The 14,438-nt window shown below is 32.0% G+C and overlaps 1 protein-coding gene across 4 annotated transcripts in view; it reads right to left on the bottom strand.

The window, feature by feature from the left end:
• ERBB4 (erb-b2 receptor tyrosine kinase 4) overlaps positions 1–14,438 on the bottom strand; it is a 1,181,951-nt gene that overhangs the window by 692,257 nt on the left and 475,256 nt on the right. The window lies entirely within an intron of this gene.

Raw genomic sequence — 14,438 nt, forward strand, 5'->3', positions numbered from 1 at the left:
ACTTGCCCAAGCAAGAAAGATGGCTTGGCAGTAAGAATTCACTCATGTTATTAGAATATTGGAGAACTGTTTTCGATCTACTAGTCAAATCTTACAAATAATAAACTGTAGAGCTTTTAGTGAACTCCCACTGCTACTCAGTTTTAGCCCTTATTCATTCACTTAGCCATTTAAGTCAACAGATATTTAGTCAGTGGCTACTGTATTCTCAGTCTTGGCTAGGTATTGGAGATACACAGATGAGGAAAAAGTAAGCCCTGTTTCATGGAGCTTGAGTTTATTAGGAGAAATGGGATTTAATCACATAATTATGCAAATGGGTGAGTATCTGGAAGTTGAGATTAATGCTAAGAAACAAAGACATGTTGTTTTATGAAAGCACACATCAAAAAAACAAAAACAAAAACAAAAAAAAACAAAAAACAAAAAACACTACTGGACTGAGGCTTGAGAAAAGTTTGCTTGAGAAAATAGTGCCTGAACTAAGCTTACAGTTAAGTAGAAATTGATTAGCCAAAAGAAGTAGGAAAATGGGAAATTTTCCAAGCAGGCAGAAAAACAGTATGGAGGCCTGGAGGTGGAAGGAAGGAAGGAAGAAAGAACACCGAAAACGTAGGACATCAGTATTAGAAAAGCTAGAAAGGCAAGCTGGAGCCAAACTATAGAAGAGCTTGTAGATCACGTTCAAGTCTATATGAAGGATATTCATCTTTATCTTGAGAATAACTGGAGATCCCATCAGGATTTTAAGATGCATTTGTGTCATGGGTAGAGGAGGATGATAGGTTTGCATTTAAAATTTCCCAATTACTGTACAAAGAAGACATAGCTAGAATGGATGCAGAAAATGCAGTTACAAGACTAATTAATTCATTGGTGAAACTTAAATTTATATTTAATAAGGGTCTTGACAGTGATTCTATGAGGCTGTATATATACAATATTCACAGAACATTGTGGCCACAACAATATATAAAAGAAAAGCAGTTCAGGTAGCTAGTCACCCTGCAGGGAGCGTGTCAGAGAATAAACACTAGTTCTCATTCACCTGCTAGTGTTTCCCATTGGCTAAATACAACTGAAAGTCAGAAAACCAGGAGTCCTCTTGATGCAGTCCACACAGGAAAATTTTTTGGTGCACAGAGCAGGGTGAAGAAGAGTGATGACTGGATCTGGGTGGGAGGCAGGTGCAATGAGGGACAAACAGAATATATCTAATTTATTCATCAGACTTGAACAAGTAAATCAGAAAAGATGGAGGCTATACTTACACAATCAAAGCATGATTTTTTTTTTTTTTACATTCAACAAGATTTATCAATGTCTAGAAATATCTTTAAGCCAGTTATGTGAAAATATGTTTAACACACTTTGACAAGGTAAGTTATAGCCTAGGGCAGCAGAAAAACATGCAAAATACATGCAACAGAAATGATACCCTGGACACTGAAAATGATGAAGAAAGTATTCCTCACATTCTCAGCTTGTGAGCAAAGGATTATATGCAAATGCTGATCCAGTCCAGAAAGTACACATGGACTTGTCCACTGGCCTATGTACATTCTACTGAAGGTCAAGCATGAGTCAAATAGTGTAGGCAAAAATTCTGCCAAAAAATAGCTTGGCTCCTTGGTTTGTCTATTCAAGCTTTCAGTTGTAACACGAACTCTGTAAAAATGCAGACATGGAAGTCACACTCCCTAGAAACAATAAAAATGCTGGGTGGCAAATGCCAATTGTATCCAGACAACTAATACGATAAATAATGTGTCAAAATAAGATACTTAAATTATTCCTTTCAGAAATCACTAAACATAAAATAAAGATGCACATATGAGTAAGAACTAATGTAAGGATTGTGGTTTATAATTCATTAAAGAATAAATCATATCACACCATTAAGGGTAATTCTCAGGTAAATCCCATATTTATTTAATGTATTTAATAGGAGATCATAATGCTCCAAAAATGAATTGAAGAGGTTTTGGTTATTATTTCAATATGAATTTTTAAAAATATAATACTTCTACAGGACATTCAACAGGTTAGCAGATATTTTGATGAATATCATCTTAGTGAATGTTGCCAACAACCTGGGGAGACAATGGTTATCTCCATTTTATAGAATGATTAATACTTACAGTATCACAGAGCATTAGATTTCTAAGGGATATTTAAGGATCCAGTCGGTGCTATGATTCTAAGAACATATTTTCTTACAACTAGACACTGAAACAGTGGTTCTGCAAGGGTTCTGGGAATTTACATTTTAAGCAGCTAGTAGGTGATTCTAAAACGCTATCAAGTTTGGAAATTCTGGCCCTAGCCCAACCATCTGCCCAGTGCCTTAGTCTCCTTTCCTCCAGTCAAACAATATTTTATACCTTGTTTAAAATTTGCTGGTCATAGGGGTCCTGGCAATTTCTTGAAGCAATCCATCACATCTTAGGACAGTGTTAATTTGCTCAAGTTGCTAGCTAAATTGTAGAACTAAGAATCAAACCCAAGTCTTAGTTTAAATTATAGGGCTCTTTTCATCATAATGCATCTATTTTCTTCTCAGGCATGATGAAAATGAGCATAAAACAATTTAAGAAAGTTTTCTTAAAATTAAAGCACTTAAAAATATAAAAGTGCTATACTCTAGAAAATTCTTCCATGGGATTTTTTTTTTTTTTAAAAGAAATACTAATTAATGGCTTTAGTTAATCCAATTCTCATACACAAGACAAGCTATACTTATTGTGTAAGAAAGTTTTAATTGGTATAGGATATTCAGGACTTTTAAATGAAATAATTGTTTTGGGACACTGGAATATAATATTTAATATTTAATACATGCACTGTAATGGTACAATACAACTTGGATGAAAAAGGGAACAAAATTATACAATCACTGAATTAATTATATGTTAGGCATTTTCATTAGTCTTCAGCATTTCTCGGAATGGCTGGGTCACCTGAAGTGAATTGCATATTAGACTTCATCTTAGTGGGTAGTATATCTCATTGTAGGTGGTTTATCTCAGAGCCAGTGAGTCAGAGAAATAATCAAAGAAATCTTGCGTAATATGAATTTTAAAAAGAAAAATTTCAGTTCTCTATTTCTTAAACAATTATATAGTTTATAAATTTCTTGAATGTAGAGAAACACATAACATTGGTTGGCTTTATATAATATTGATACCTGTTAGTTGAATTGAAGGGCAAAATAGTGATGTGGCTCCCATATAACTTACTAAGGTATTTTCAGTGTAATTTATTTTATTTTTGAATTTTACAGCCAATATTACATATGAAAAGTTCTCTTCACTTGAATATGGGAAGAAGGACAAATAATTCTCTTATGACTAAAAACTAAAGTGTCCAACATTTTTATTTCTTCTATTGCTATATTTATGATAATACCTCATCAGCTTGAAATCCAGTAGCTAGGAATATGTCTTACTTTGCTTGTAATTTTAACTAGAGAATTTTAATTTTATTGTGCCTGTTAAGATATTTAAGTAAAATCAGAATTTTTAATGAATAACTAAACTGCTAAGAAGCAGACACCAAAAGAATGAAAAGATTTTATATACACCTCAGTTGGTTTGTTAATGATGAATCTATTATGTAATTTAATTTAAACACTTTTGAAGATATATCTGAGGGACTGTATTAATCTAATTTAAATCATAGTTCACATTTGAAATTAACAAAACATTATTTTAAAATATTCTATATTTCAGACTTTAATTACTTCAACTTTTAAAACAATTTATCATTTATTTGACAAGCATCTTCCATGTAAAGAGTAAAATGTTAGATCATCAGAGAGAGAAATATTGAGTAAGACAGATGTTTTGCCCTATTTGATTTTACCATATCATAAAGGAGATCAAATCAATTCAATTCAATCCAACAGTATTCATTAAGTGCCTATTTTAAGCAATAACTAAATGAGGCTACACATCAGAAAATAAATAAAATAGGTTTTCTTCCTGACAACTTACTTTGTGGTTTAATGAGACAGAAAAGTAAACAAACAACTAGAATATAATGTGATAAGTGATCTAGTTGAAATATGTAAGTTTTAAAAAGGAAGTGCAATATAGAAAGAAACTAAATTCTTTGCAAGAGGTATGCTAGTTGGCAGGGTAAGAGAAAGGAGCAACGGTCAAGAGTTAGGTTATTCTTAGAGAAAGTGTCCCCTGTATTAAAAGCCACAGATACAAAACTGCTTGAAGAATGGCTTATGGGAAAAGAGTTTGTTTCTAAGATATAAGGTTAACACCACATTTTCAAAATATTCATCCATCAAAAGACAACTTAAGAGAGTAAAAATGCAAGCCACAGATAGGGAACATATATTTGTAATTTATGTAACCTATGAAGGGCTGGTAGCCAAATTATTTAAATCAGTTCTATCGTTTAATAAGGGGAAGAGGACATCCAGTAGAAAACTGTGCAAGAGATTTGAATGAACATGTCAAAAAACAGGATAACTAAACAATTATTAAATGTATAAAAATGTATACAACCTAATTATATATCAGAAAAAAAGTAAAACCACAATGGAATGCCACAACACACCTACTATACTGTGTAAAACTAAAATTATATATAAAACCAAGTTAGCAAAGATATGGAACAATGGGAAGACTTGTTATGGTACATATGTATTAATAACACAACTGTGGGTGGGGGCAAAATTATCATTATCTGCTACAGTTTAACTTACATATATTTACATAACTTACATATAATTACATGACCCAGTAATTCAGTTCATAGATACATATTTACAAGACATATACACCATAAGATATACACAAAAGTAGTTATGGCAGTGTCAGTCATGTTAGACAAAATCTGAAAACCGTTCAGATGCTCATCAACAAAAGAAATGATAAATAAATTATGATATGTTTGTTTGTGTTTCTGTGTGTGTAAGGGAATACTATAAGGCACCAAAAATAAGTGAACCCAGGTAACATGAAACAACATGAACGACAGTCACAAATAGTTTTGAGCAAAATAAGGAAGACACAAAAGAATACATAATATTAGATCCAATTTATATGGTTGTAAATAACAGGTAAAGTTAAACTACAGTGTTAGAAGGCAGGGTAGTTGTCACCTTTGGGAGGAAGGAGCACAGTGGTGGGCAAAGGCAAGCAGGGGACTTAGAGAAGCTGGTGTTAAATTCCTTAAGTTAATTATATACTTTGTGATAACTGATGAATTTAACATTCATGCTTATTGCACATTTCTGTATGTTTCTTATATTTCATTTATTTTTAAAAGGAAAAGCAATACTTTAGACCTGTCTTCTCCCTGCAAATTCTCATCTTTCCATAATTTCCATACTTATTTCTGAAAATTTTAAAGTACTGGATATTTTTTCTGTCTTAGAACAAAGCCTACTATTTCATTGGCATTCAGCAATTACCAAATAATAAAATTATATTGGCAATAATTCAATCACCACATTCTTGAGTAAGGCTAATATAAGAAATGATCCATCAAGAAGGAAAGAAAGTAATTCCAAAGGAAGTTAGAGATTCTCTTGGTAATTAGACAAAATCATATTACAGGCAAATAGCATTATCAATTACTTAATGTTACTTATTTGCAAATTTATTGCAAATATACTCTAATTTTCATCACAGATATAGACTTAGGTTACCTTATTTTGGTGAACTACATTTAATTTTTATTTGTCCCATCAACTGTCACTTTAACCTTGCTTTTAGTTTGAATGTTTTAGTTTCATTTTTGTTTAAGAAACTTTTTGGGGGGTTTCACTTTTAGTTTCAGAGACTTTACATAAACTATACCTCTTGTCCTGATCAGATTTTGTTGTCATGCACTATCTTTCAAAATGGGGACAGCTATAAAGAAGTTAAATGAAACAGTGCAGATAATGTCCTATTACTGAACAAAAATAAGCTTAAATGCATATTTTACACTAGATTAATTATAACAGTAGTAATAAAATATAAATTTATTGAACTAAAAATTATCTTTGCAAGGAAGGAAGGTCAGAAAGCATGTGAACACACACAAACACATATACATATATGTAATTAATATTGTGGTGTTTTATTTTTCTAATATTCAAATGCTACTATGGGTTCATTATACATATTTCAATCAAAATATGGAATGTAAAGTTCACTAAGATCTCTATTTCCAAAGACATCCACCATTTGCAGATAGGAAACTATTATTCTAAGTGTATTTTTTGTTTACAAACACAACTATTAATATTAATTAAAACTAAAATATCACTAGTATAAAAGTAATTAATACTATTAATTACTAATAGTTTATAATACTAATTATTGCTAATTACCATTTTAAACTGATATTTTTAGTATAATATTAATGCTAATATTATTAGTCTTAATTTTATATAAATGGAGTCATAATATACATACTTTTTGATAATTTATTTTTTCACTTAATGTACAGTTACCTGTCCATGTCAGTATTTATAGATCTACTTCATTCCTTTTTTCTATTTCATTTTTCTATTATATATAAAGCATAATTCACTTACCTATTATTGATAATCCACTGTATTCTCTTTTTTGATGTTAGATATAATACTAAAAATAAAAATTTTCATATATATATCAGATATACACATAATTTTCTGGAACTGGAAATATTAAGTCAAAGAATGTAAAGATCTCATTTTTAAGAGCAATTGCCAAATTTCACCCCCCAATAATTATATCTATTTTTATTCCACTTATGCCTGCCAACAATAGCTGTTATTATTTTCATTCTTAATAGCTCTATTTTTTTTAAAGAAATCCTATTACTTCATTAATACAATTAGCAAATCCAATGAAATAAAAGAACAAATATATATCCTACCAAAACTGTTGGTTGAGTTCCTAAGAAAGTAACTAGAGGTGTTCACGCCTTGAACAATTGAGGTCTTGTTGTACAGAATTTGCTGAATGACTAACTCCTTATTTTATTTCTTGATATAACTACTCTCATAACCTTTTAATAACCTCCATTACAATAACTTCATATAAGGAGATCATGAACAAATTTAGATGGTACTATTAATCACAAAGCAAATAAATATCATCATAGATGCTTCCAGTTAGTCACAGATGCTTCCTTTTACCTTTTGCAAAAAGGCACCTGTCAAGTATCTTTTTAAAAAGTATGTAAATGACAGCAACAGGCATACACACATGAACATAACACTTTGCTACCCTTTCATAATGGGATTCAGATTTCCTGTTTCTTCTTTCTTTGACAGTGCAAAATCTATTTTATTCAGATAGATAGATAGACATAGATGGATGAAGCTAATTACAACCCAATATATATTAATCTCAGGATTATATAGTAGACTTTTCATTAACTGTTTTTCTAAATCTTATAGATTTAGAAAGCTATAATCACTTTCTATTCAGTTCATTAACCATAAAAGTAAGGAGTTTCTCACATTAAAAAATTAACAAAAATCAGCTGGGCATAATGGCTCACCCCTGTAATCCCAGCACTTTGGGAGGCCAAGGCGGGTGGATCACAAGGTCAAGAGATTGAGACCATCCCAGCAAACATGGTGAAACCCCGTCTCTACTAAAAATACAAAAATTAGCCGGGTGTGGTGGTGCGTGCCTGTAATCTCAGCTACCCAGGAGGCTGAGGCAGGAGAATTGCTTGAACCCAGGAGGCGGAAGTTGCAGTGAGCGGGGATTGCACCACTGCACTCCAGCCTGACAACAGAGTGAAACTCCGTCTCAAAAGAAGAAGAAGAAAAAAAAATTCACACAAATCTGGTATGCCTCAATTTAAACAGAACAGGTAAGAAAAAAATGAGACATTTGAGGGGGAGAATTAATAAATCTTTTTAAAAAATAATGGTTATTCAGTCTCATGCTTACCATCCATTATGAAAGTGTTTCTAGTGAAGACCACAATTTTTATGTTGATTTGCATGTTTTGGTTCTTAAAGACCATAGCCTCAGAGTTCACCCAATTGAAGATACACTGGCAACCCTCCATATGTCACAATTTGGCAGATGAGTTTGCGACAAAGTTTTATCTCATTTTATTCGATAAATAGTAAAAAAAAATACTCTACATTCAAAATTTATCTGGAAGATTACATTTCAAGCTTTTTAGAAATTGCTTTCAACATTTTTTAATTTGTGAAACATTCATAGCCTTTCCACTGATTCCTTCCCCATTACATCTGAAATGACAAAAAGGTGAATTATGCCATATGGAAAACATCTCATCCAGCATGTTTTGAAGCATCTTCATAAATCGAACATTATTTCTGGATGCTTCATGATCATTTGGTAGGTCACTTAAAGGTGATCTAAAAATATTATTTGAAACAGTCTTCACAGAAAGCACGTTGTCAACCTTCAGTCTAACATGAGCATTAGACATTATATGCCTATGCTAACTTTAACAGAAGCCCTCACACAAAGTTATAAAATGTTTCTGACATTCATGGCTCACAGAGCAGGAGTTTCAAAGAGCTGCAGAAGGTTATGTTGATTAAGCAAAGACATTTTCTATAAATCCATTGCTGAAGCAAATAAAAAGATGGGTGGTGAGGGAGGTAGGTGTGTGGTGTCACAGTGATCAACAAAACTGCACTCAGCATGGAACTTATAAGAGATGAAATGAAATTAAGCGTCTTGCTTTGTAATCCTTTTCTAGAATGTTCTAGAATCCTCTGTAATGTTTATATGCCATACAAAAAGGAGAGAGTATAAACCTGTCAAGACATTAAAAAACAAACAAGGAAATAAGTAAAACTGAAATTGCCCTTCCTGGATGACTGTGTGGTACTAATCATGTAATAGCATCACACTAAATCAAGGGTACCAATCACAATAGATCTAGCAAAATCACAATGCTCCTTTTGACTTCTGAGTGGTGCTAATGTTATACATGTCAATGACAGCTTTTCCTGTGCTTGAGTCTAAATAAATTTACTGATTAAAAAGATGCAAGTGCTTATGAATAGGCTCTTCCAAAAGCCACATTTTTTAAAGCTTCATTCTCCTGTTTTTAACACAACAAGATGTAGTATTTTGGGTAATGCTTGTCAAATGGGCACTGACTGCAGCTGATTCCATAAACATTTGTCCCCTTTGTGTTCTTGAAGCAGAATACAACATTACATTTCCAAGGAAAGTTAAGAATATATAGGTACTTAAAGAGCTGTCAGTTCTGGGTTTCTCATATGTAACATTAATTTTTACAGGCAGCAAACATCAGACAATTATAAAGCACTTCACCTAGCAAACTTCAGCCTTTGTTAGACTTACAAAGATATTTTGTCATTTGCTTATAAGACGACTGATAGTCAAGAATTGGCTGTATAATTGTCTAGCAAAGGTTCCACAGAACAATTATAATACTAAATGATGAATACTTAGAATATAAAAAGCCAGGTGATTTTTCATATTTATAAAATAATTTTTTCAGTTAGTGACACTCTATGGGATGAACCATTGTGAGTCCCATTATCTCTTGAAAGAGAGAGTTTTATCATGTAAGGAGAATATTTACATTTGGGTAGAAAAACAGATGTTTATAATGTCCAGCTTTAGACCTAGATTACATATATAGAAATTATTTCATTTAAGTATGGATTGCTAAATATTTATATAGTCACATATGTATAAACACTTCCTTTAAAATATATTGTATGTTTAATTTTTACGAAACAAGGAGAAAATTCAAGGAGACTTTTATTTGCTTGTTAAATGTGGCAATATTGTTCAAATGATGTTAAAATTAAAGTAATAAATGCAGATTCTGAGCAAAGAAATTGGGAAATAAAGATGACTATAAAATAATGTTTTATGAGAGCATTTGCATACTTTGGCATAGTAAAATGGCATATGTGGGTATTAGAACAGGGCTTTTTTTTATTAAAGACTATCATGAAAGAAAATAGCTACAGTTTTTCAAAGCACTTTTGACTTCCTATAAGAATTTTCTACAAGTGGATTCATATGACACTCAGTCTTAAAAATCTGAAGGGATAAAACATTTTTGACAGAGATTTCTAAAATTTCATAAACAATTTTGATGTCCCTAAAGGGTTAGGAAAAAGCATCTAAAGCAGTGTCCCAGGTAAAAAAGTAATAACTCAGCGAGGAAATGAAAATATTTAATTAAACATTATATGCATGCTTGCATTTATAAATACATATTGGAATTACTGTTACATAGTACGTAAAAGGACAAGAACACAAATTAGAAATTTCCTTCTCTGGTCCTGACCAACCATGTATCAATCAGTCTTAAGTGTATATATTTGTCCCATGAAGATTTACATTATAAATTCATACAATAGGTGTTCAGCATCTACTGATGAACAAATGAAGGAAGCTAACTTTTCTATGATTCATAAGAAGTAACGTAGTATCATGTATGTTCTCACTAATAGAAGCCATTAAGATAAACTTCAGTACACGGAGAAAAGATAAGAGAAGGCCCGTGAATAATAAATAAGCAGGATGGATATACAGAGATCAAATCATGCCAAACAAACCTGATTGCTTTTTTTGATAGAATTACAAAATTAATGGATAAAGACATGAAGTACAAGTAGAATATTTGGATTTTCATAAAGTATGTAATTCAATGTTTCATAAAATCTGTCTTACAATATTAATTCAAATTGGCTTGAATATGATTATTCTCAGATGGTCGGACAACCATTTAAAGAGCTATAAACAAGGGGTAATGATAAATGGCAACAGATAGAATTGGTGGGAGGAGTGAGCTGCCACCAAGGTTGATTTAGGTCTTGAATTTTAGTATCTTCATTACTAACATGCAAAATGGAATAAATAACATGCAAATGCAATTCAAAAATGACACTAAATTGGAAGGCACCGTAAACGCAGGACAGTAAAATAGTCAAGAGGATGTGAGATGGAACATACAATGAGACTACACGAGAGACTGCCCTCACTAAAAGGCAAGTGTATGTTAAAAGATAGTTTGGATTTATTATCCTCCACTCCAAAAAACAAAATACCAGACAAACCTGGCAAAACAGGTTGACAACATAGGATTGCACAATCCCATAAGTAATGCATTATGGAAACTGCTTTAAAATATTTATCTCCAGATTTTAATTCATGTCTAAATCTCAGCAGATCTATAAATAGAAGGGAGTTTAGAAATGACAGTTTAAACCAAATTCTGTTTTTCAATATGTTATCCCAAACAGAAAAACACATATCATTATAGAGTGACTTTATACATACATTCAATTCTCTATTTTCTCCATACGGATTGTTCATAGGGAAAAAAAAACTCCACTACAACCTGGCTATTCTTTGACAATGAACACACTTAAAGGTCTTTCCTTCTCTCATGAGTGCAGCTGAAGTGTATGTAGGGAATATCATCTACACAAAAGATAATCATGAAGGTAAATCTTCTGTAAATGACTTTTGGATTATCCATGGCACAATGCTCCCTCCTCATCCGTACAAATAATTGAGAGTCGATTGTACACACATATGAGGAAAGATAAATAGGAAGACAAATGACTTCCATGAGAAGATTATTACTTTACTCCACTTTATCCTCTTCTATCGGACAACTCAACAAATTAGAGGGAATTCAGAGCACTGAAACCAAAACGATAAAGGCAATAAAGTTATCCACTTATGAGAATGAATTAAATGAGCTAACCCATGGAGCGCATCTGACAGCCATGAGCAAGCTATAACGTGTAACACCTAGTTATACACCGAAAATTCACAAGAGGAAAGAAATTCTTTTCATGGAATAAGGGCAATTTCCCTGTTACTCATATTCTCAAATAAAGAAAATTACAATTTAGAGAAAACACTACTGCCTAAATCATTGTGAACAAATTTGATTTAGACTTTTACTGCAGAAATATTTCTGAAGTACTAAAGAACCAACTCTTGATTACCCATGGGGAAAGACATTAAAAGTTACAAGATATTAGTGAAAATTACAGGGACTTTGAAGTGAGATAGTCGTAGGTTTGAATCTTGGCTCTGTCACTTACACAAGACATATTGGCGTGGTCAAATGACTTCATCTGAAACATAGAGAAAATAAATCTAACCTAGTTCACAAATGTGTTAAAAGAAAAAAGAATGTTAAAATAATAAAAAGTTTAAAAAAAGTCACGTTTCATTTTGAAATATACACAAAAACATTATTTGTAAACTATCATCCCTAGTACAGAGGAAAGACGGTAGAAAGAGCATTATATTGGGATCATGAAGTCCTAAATGTGAACACTACTTTTCCATTTACCAATTACATAACTTAAGTAATTTATTTAAAATCTAAGTCTAATATTTCTCATTTATAGAACTGCTGAAGTGCTGTGCAGGTCAGTAGATTGTAATGCAAATAACTGAATAACTGACATATAGTGAATACAAAATAAACATGCATTTTCCTGTCCGCTCATCTTTATCTTTCCCCACCTAAAATAGTTACTTTAACTGTTTTTCAAAAATGTGCAGGCCCTCATAGTGCATATGTGGCATCATCCATCTCAATATTCAAACGAAATCGGGGTAGAGAATACATATTGCCTATGTTTTCTCTTCCACATTCTGGCATTTTAAAAAATATCAAATAATATATTTGAAATTATTTAAGGTCAGAGTGTAACATTAATGAAAGATTTTATATTATTTACTTAAATATTCCTACATGTGTATTGTTTTGTTTCATGAAATCTTAGTGATAAAATGCTGTATTTATATAGCTCATTCTGTTCAGCACTGCATACAAATGAGTGATAAATAAAAGCTTTTGATAATAGATGGCAATTAGGCATATCCTCAACCTCTTTCTGCTTAACCCTGACCATTTCAGCTTGGTATTAGTATCTGGAGCCTGACACCTGACTGAAGAGTGGGAAAATAGACATCTGGGCTTAGGTCATCTACTTTGCATATTTATTTTTGACAGTTGCAGGTCATCTTCACAGCAAAAACTATAAAGTAATATGAATAGATTAAAAATAAAACTGGAAACTTTGAGAGTTGAGATTCTTTGTTTAGGAAATCTATTTCATTAATGTCATTTTAAAACTACATTATTAATTAATATTTATTGAACACTTATTATTTAAAAAAATTATACCTTCCGCATAAAGTGGTTTTGATATATAAAGGAGGTTACACATATAGTATTTAAAACAGTATCTAAGATATTATATAATACCCCCAAATAAAGTTATTATTAGCATTATTGTATTGCCGTCAATATCTTTATATCAAGATTACCTGGTTCCAAAGATAACAAGGGATATAACACCAATTTTTCATAAGAGGATATAGAGGTTATCTAATAGACACCTATTGTGTCTGATGAGAGCTATACATCCGAGAACTTCCCCAATCTCTCATATCCTAATCATTGACATGGTTAGAGTTGCAATTGCTATCAACTAGCTTCAGTTAACTCAAGGTGACTCAGCCACATTTTCTGAAATGAATTATGGGGCAGAAACTGGGGGAAAAAGTTAGTTTTACTTTGGGTATCTTAACTGAAGGATATAAGCATAAAAGTGATTGGCTGCCACGTTTTCTATTACGTGGGCCAGAAAAGCAAATAATGTCAGCATACAAAGAAAGCGAAGTCCATTAATAGGGGGAAATAGGAATGATAGACAGATACAATATCAGATGGTCTTCATATTTCTGATTTAAATTTTTAAGGACCTATACATTCTCCCCACCAAAAAAATAAAGGAAAAAAATATTTGGATTCTATGGAATATTTCTGATTTAAATTGCACTAAGGCCTTATGCATTACCCCCTCTAAGAAAAAAAAGACCAAATCTTATCTTTAAATTCTATGAATTTTTTTATATCAATATCATGAATTTTCTTTTTGCTTTAGCTTCTTTATGTGTAACTATTTAATTTTATGAATGAGGTAACCAAGGTCCAGAGTGGCTACATTTTTGCCCAGTATCAGACAATTTTCAAGTGGCTGATATGGAACCAAAAATAAGAATAATTTGTGTATATTATCAGGGTCTTAATTTTGTAACATTTCAAATAAAACTCCACTTCCAAATCCAGAAACTGTTAAGAGAAGGGAGATCATAGCCAGAATCATCCAATGAGATTCTTTCAACCTGATGCAAAGTACATGGGTAGGAGAATACCTTTTCCAAAGATAAACTGAACTCCAAGCGCTGAACAAACTGTTCACATTCTAGAGAGGGTTACTGGGAGGCTTCCAACAGTTTCGAATAGAGTCTGTTAGACACATTACCTCCTACCCCTAACATCTGTCTCAGGATAGTCACATCAACTTATATTCTCCAGGAAAGATGTATATCTTCCTGCTTCAGTGATACAGAGAAATGGGACCTTAAAAGGATCATCTGTTGATTGTTATGATTACAATCCTCTATATAGGAAATGTG

Source organism: Theropithecus gelada, chromosome 12 (genome assembly GCF_003255815.1).
Source record: "Theropithecus gelada isolate Dixy chromosome 12, Tgel_1.0, whole genome shotgun sequence".
Lineage (NCBI taxonomy): Eukaryota > Metazoa > Chordata > Mammalia > Primates > Cercopithecidae > Theropithecus > Theropithecus gelada.